General features: G+C 46.7%; 1 non-coding gene across 1 annotated transcript; it reads left to right on the top strand.

The window, feature by feature from the left end:
- Window positions 1–2206: 2206 nt before the first annotated feature.
- Window positions 2207–2338, top strand: LOC127198811 (small nucleolar RNA SNORA17). The gene has a single exon (XR_007831858.1). It is a non-coding gene; the product is annotated as a small nucleolar RNA SNORA17 (small nucleolar RNA).
- Window positions 2339–6603: the final 4265 nt, after the last annotated feature.

Genomic DNA, 6603 nt, shown 5'->3' with positions numbered 1-6603 from the left:
GAGGCAAATGGGTGCTTGCTCCACTTATGAAAACACAAATGCTCATGCTGTCAAGTACCACGTTGGGCCACCAGGAGGATGAAAAGAGATATAAAAGGTAAATCTAATCAAGGGACTTTTCCAAGGAAGGAAGAAAAAAGACTCCTAATAAAAACCCAGCTTCTGGCCTTAATCATGACACTGAAAGAGGAGAAAGTGCTACAGGAGGCACTGTGAAGGGAGACAGCAGGAGAAGTGCCACATAGTCACGTGAGGTGATTATCAGAGAGCGGAGACGAGTCCTTGTTAGTTCAGGGCTGTGAAGGTAGACAGGACTTGTACAGCTGGAAGCAGTGGGCTGGCTTTCCAACCAGTAGGAAATGTGTCAAATCTGGTTGATCAACTTGTGGCCAAGCATGAAGTCACTGCAGAGAAACAAATACCTCAAGTGTAATCTGGGCACTGCTAGACCGTAGAGACTCTGTATCTTACTCTGCCATTCTCAGCTGTGACATGCATTAGGCTCACCTGGTGAACTCACAGAGCACATAGTGTCCACGGAAGTACACTAGGATGTGAGCTAGTCCTGACCACTTATTCCAGATGTTACACTTACAATATATTTTAGTTGAACTTTCTTCTTTTTATTGAAAATTTTGTTTTGTGCAATTATAGTTTGCCCTCCTTCTTCTCCTCCCAGTCTTTCTCCACCTCCCCTCCCATTCAGATCCACACCCCCTTTCTACCTCTCATTAGAAAACAAAAAGCATCTGAGGGATAATAATAAAACAAAACAAAAACAAACAGAAGAAAAAGAGCCCAAGAAAAGGCACACGAAACAGATCCAGATATGGAGACCTACTCACTAGTTCACGTGCTCAGAAATCCCAAGAGACTCGGGTGGGGGCGGAGAAAAGTAAAAAATACATAAAACTTTATTTTCAAATTTTTAAATTTAAAAGAAAAGGCCCTGATACATCATGAAACACGAACCCCAAAGACACTGTCAAGATCATTTGCTGTTGGCTATCTGCTATTGGGCACAGCCTGCCCTGAAGAGTCGTTTGTTGCTGGGCAGTGGTGGCGCGCACCTTTAACCCCAGGACTCAGGAGGCAGAGGCAGATGAATCTCTATGAGTTCTAGGACTACCAGGGCTACACACGGGGAAACTCTGTCTCAAAAACAAACAAACAAACAAAACAAAAGAGTGCTTTGTTTCTCCAGGGAGACTCCCTTGAAGAAAACTAAATTTTCATTTGCAATGGTTATCATGGAAGATAGCTTCTGGGTTAGGGATGGGAGTGTGTGTCTACGTCACCTTTCAACTCTAGGACCCCATGTGGTGTAGATCTGTGTATGCTGCCTCCATCTCTGTGACTTCAGGTGAGCTTCGGTCCTGTTGTAGTTAGAGGGCCCTGTGCTCTTGGTGTCCTCAATCCCTCTGGCTCTTACACTCTTTCCTCCTCCTCCTCCTCCTCCTCCCCCTCTTCCTCCTCCTCCCCCTCCTCCTCCTCCTCCCCCTCTTCCTCCTCATCCCCCTCCTCCTCCTCCTCCTCCTCCTTCTCCTCCTCCTCCCCCTCCATGGGGTCGCCTTAGTTCTGAAGGGAGGGATTTGATAGACGCATTTCATGTAGGGCTGAGTGTTCTGAAGTCTCTCGCTCTCTGCATATTGACTGGATGTGGGTCTCTCTGTAGTTATCTCTTCCCACCTGCTGCAGAAGCAAGCTTCCTTCGTGCAGGATGAGGAAGGCACTGACCTATGAGTATAGCAGAATGTCACTATAAGTCACTTTCTTGCTATGCTTTTGTTTTGTTGTATTGTCGTTATTTGGTTTTACCTTAGATCTTTGAGTTATCTAGTCTAAGGTTCTTGGCCATCAAGCAGTATCAAGTATGGGTTCAATTTCATGGAGTGGGCCTTAAATCAAGTCAGATATTTGTTGGTTACTCCCACAAACTATGTGCCATCATTACATTATCGTATCTTGCAGACAGGACACCTTTGTAGGTGAAAGGTTTGTACCTGGGTTGATGTTTATGTTTCTCCTTTGGTAGCCTGCAGAGTACCTTCTGGTACCAGAACATTAGCCCAGAGAAGCCTAGAGAATTGTTAAACATATATAAATTGATAAAGAAAATCCACCAAATAAGCAAGCTAAAATAAAACACACACACACACACACACACACACACACACACACACACACACACACACACACATGACCATCTGTCCCTAGACCCATTGCAGGTATGGCTACTGTGTCACATGTGCAGCAGTAGGTGGCAGAGAGGAGAGAGGCTGTGTCTACACTCAGTGCTCTGACCTATGAACATCTGAATGATTAGTAGCCTAATATTCCCTGAAAAAAAGCGAGACAGAGAAGACCACCAGTCCAACGCCAGGCAGTCTCCCACCAGTCCAACACCAGGCCGTCTCCCACCAGTCCAACACCAGGCCATCTCCCACCAGTCCAACGCCAGGCAGTCTCCCACCAGTCCAACGCCAGGCAGTCTCCCACCAGTCCAACGCCAGGCCGTCTCCCACCAGTCCAACGCCAGGCAGTCTCCCACCAGTCCAACACCAGGCCATCTCCCACCAGTCCAACGCCAGGCCGTCTCCCACCAGTCCAACGCCAGGCAGTCTCCCACCAGTCCAACGCCAGGCCGTCTCCCACCAGTCCAACGCCAGGCAGTCTCCCACCAGTCCAACGCTAGGCAGTCTCCCACCAGTCCAACGCCAGGCAATCTCTCACCAGTCCAACACCAGGCAGTCTCCCAGGACAGGGAGTAAGATGGAGAGTAGAAGTACCCAGTCTGGAACTGCAGGGCCCAGGATGGGAGTGAGCCCAAGACAAATGCCCCTCACAGGGGACTACTCAGGGGAGCCAGGTAGAAGAGAACCTGAAATGACCACCAGTCTGGTGCTTCACAGGACTGGGGAGAGGAAGCAATCATGACTAAGATGACCCCTGCCCAGTGCCATAATGTATGAGCTGGACATGGGACTCCTGACACTATTCCTGAGATGACCCTGGGTGCCACAAGTAAATGATGGAGAAATGTAACAGAAAGAGCAATAATAGGATGTGGAAACAATGAAGAGAGGTAGAGCTGGAGGCTTGATGGTAGTGAGGAACAACCAGATATGAGTAGCCAGTGATGCCACCTGGGACCACATCTGGATCAGTGGCCCTGCAGCAGTGTGGGTCTGTTACCACCAAAGGCCAGACAAGTGTCAATGTCTGAGGACTATGCAGAACTACCCCAGCCCTCAACTGGACACCACAGGAGAGCTGGCCCTGGGGGCATAAGAGCAGGAGAGGTGTGCCATCCCCTAGCCAGTTGCAGTACTCAGGAAAGCAGGCCATACACAATGTGGGAGTTGCGGGAGATCAGTTACTGGACCTGCCGCTCATCTCTGGTGCGGTGTCAGGGAAGGCGGAGACATACCTCCCTCCCCCACTATTCCTTTCCACCTGCAGCAGGTGGAAGACCTGACCCTGGAGACACGAGAACAGGAGAGGTGTCCCTGCCCCTCACCAGATGTGGCACTCTGGACAGCAGGCCCTATGCCTCACCTGGGCAACACAGTTGAGCTGGCCATGGACATGGGGGTTGCTGGCCCTGAGGGTGTGAGCATGGGAAAGTCAGTCCTAAGGGTGTGAGCATGGGAAAGTCAGTGCTTCCACTTGTCTGCTGTGCGGTGCTGTCAGCAAGGGAGAGATCCCTTCCCCTCCCTTTTGCCCTCACCACTGGCAGTGGGTGGGAAACCTGGTCCTGTCTGGGTCATGAGAGCAGGAGAGCTGGCCCTGCACCTCACCTTCCCAGCACAGTAGAGATGACCTTGATGGCGAGTAGAGTGTGGTAAGCTGGCCCCACAACTTGTCTGCCATGTGGCAGATGACAGTGTGGCTAAGGGAGAGATGCCCTCCCCTCCCCCTTGCCCCTTGGCACCTATGGCAGATAGAAGAACAGCCCTAAGGGTCATGAAAATAGGATAGTGAGCCCTGCACTTCACCTACCACAGCGCTCAGAAGAATGGGCCCTTCACCTTGCCTGGAAAGAACAGTGGAGCTGACAGTTGCAGGAAAGCAGTCCCCGGGGCATGAGCACATGAGAGTAGGCCCTGCCTCTTGTCTTCTGTGTGGTGTTACTGATGGAGGAGAGATGCTTTCCTCTCTCATGACTCATCACCTATGGCAAGCAGGAAAGCTGGCCCCAGAGTCTTGGGAGTGCCCATGTCCCTCACCAGTTGCAAGGCAGACTTTGCACCTCACCTGGGCAGCAGGGTAGAGCTCACCCTCATTGCAGGGATTACTGTGAGCCAGACCCAAGGTTGTAAGAGCCAGAAAGCTGGCATGCTGACTAGCTCAGATACCTCTCAGGCACATATCCAGAGCTGTTAATTGGCCCGCCCCTACGGGAAGGATTGTAAACTTTGTCCCAGGTGAAAGCAGTCTTGGCGGGTTTTGCCCTTGGACACACCATGGATACTCCCTGAGATTAACCTTGAGATAGACTGGGTGGAGTCATCCTGGGCCTGGAATTCAAGAAGCAGACTGAGGGACTCCATCTGGAATATTGTGTTTCTAATCGACCCGCGATGGGAGGTGGAGACCACACGTGAGAGAGACAGACAAGCAGAGAGGAGAGAGGAACAACAGGTTCAGACCAGGCTTGAGCGCACATGGATTGGGAAGAGGATCAGCGAACAGGCCTGACCAGCGTGCAGGCCAGAGACACCTAGGGACCTGTCCCATGGAGCGGATACCAAAGGTTCACTCTTGTTTCCCTTTAACCTTTTTCCCCTCTTGTTTAATATTTTACACAATCTTAATTATTAAGAAACAGAGCCAACACACCTCAGCATCTACCCCATCGACGAATTGCTGGAGTGCATGAAGAGACTGGTTCTGTGGATCAAAAACTACAGGATTTCCATGACACAAAGCAACAATAGGATATCCAAGAGAAGCCCCAGTGAGGTTCTAGTACTGATAGCGTAGCAGAAGCCAGAGCGCTTGTACCAGACCAATGAGTAACTGCAATAAAAATTTGCAAGCAAATGAATGTGGCCAGAAGACTATACTGTGGGAGACACTGTAATGCACTACAGCTTTCACAACAAGATTTTTTTTTTCTTCTGGGCTCAAGAGTGCGCAAGGGCAGAGAGAGAATACGACAGTAAAGAAAGATGAGTGGGATTGGGGTGCATAATGTGAAATTCACAAAGATTCAGTATAAAGTTTTTTAAACCATTTGATCATCTAATTATATACAGGAAAAAACTTTGAAAAATCTAACATTTCTTCCTGATAAAAATCCTAGAGATACTGGGAATACAAGAGATATACTTCAACATAATAAAGACAATGTACAGAATGCTGATAGCCAACATAGCCAACAAATGCAGAGAAACTCAAAGCAATTCCATGAAAATCAGGAAGAAGACAAGGCTGTCCACTCTCTTCATACCTATTCAACATAGTACTTGAAGTCTTAGCTAGAGCAATAAGACAACTGAAGAGGGTCAAGATATATAAATAAGAAGGAAAGAAGTCAAAGTATCCTGATTTGCAGATGATATAATATATATATTACATAAATGAAACTGAATATCCCACTGGAAAACTCATACAGCTGATAAACACTTCAGCAATGTAGCAAACAAATTAACTCACAAAACTCAGTAGCCCTCCTATATACAAAGGACAAATGGACTGAGAAAGAAATCAGGAAAGCAACACCTTTCAAATGATGTTTAAAGTCTCAATATATCAATATATCAATATCTTGGAGTATCTCTAAGCAAACACATGAAAGACCTGTATGATAAAAACTTCAAGTCATTGAAGAAGGAAGTCAAAGAAGATATCAGAACCTCCCATACTCATGGACTGGTAGGATTAACCATAGTAGAAATGGCCATCTTACCAAAAAGCAAACTACAGATTCAGGGCAATCTTCATCAAAATTTCAACACAATTCTTTACAGATCTTAAAAGAACAAATTTCAGGTTCATATAGGGAAAAAAATCCCAGGATAGCTAAAATAATTCTGAATAATAAAAGAACTACTGGAAGTATCATTATCCCTGATCCCAAAAAGTACTACAGAACAATGATAATTTTTTTAAAAAAACAACAAAAAAAATGGTATTGGTACAGAAACAGTCCTATTGATCATTAGAATCAAAACAATGACCCAGACATAAATCCACACACCTATGGACACTTGGTCTTTTTTACAAAGAAGCAGGAAATGTACTCTGAAAAAAACACCTTCAACAAATGGTACTGGTCAAACTGGATGTCTTCATCTAGAAGAATCCCAATAGATCCATATTTATAACCCTGAACAAAACTCATCTCCAAATGGATCAAAAACCTCAACATAAAACCAGATACACTGAACATGATAGAAGAGAAAGTGGGGAGCAGCCTGGATCACAGAAAAGGCTTTCTAAACATACCACTGTTAGTACGGCTTTAAGATCAACAATTAATAAATGGGACCTCATGAAACTGAGAAGCTTCTGTAAAACAAAGGACACTGTCAATAAAACAAAACGACAACCTACAGATTGGGAAAAGATCTTCACCAACCCTATATCCAGCAAAGG

This window comes from Acomys russatus, chromosome 14, assembly GCF_903995435.1.
Source record: "Acomys russatus chromosome 14, mAcoRus1.1, whole genome shotgun sequence".
Classification (NCBI taxonomy): Eukaryota; Metazoa; Chordata; class Mammalia; order Rodentia; family Muridae; genus Acomys; species Acomys russatus.
The sequence above is the reverse complement of the archived record's forward strand: the minus strand, read 5'-3'. Positions and strand labels throughout refer to the sequence as shown.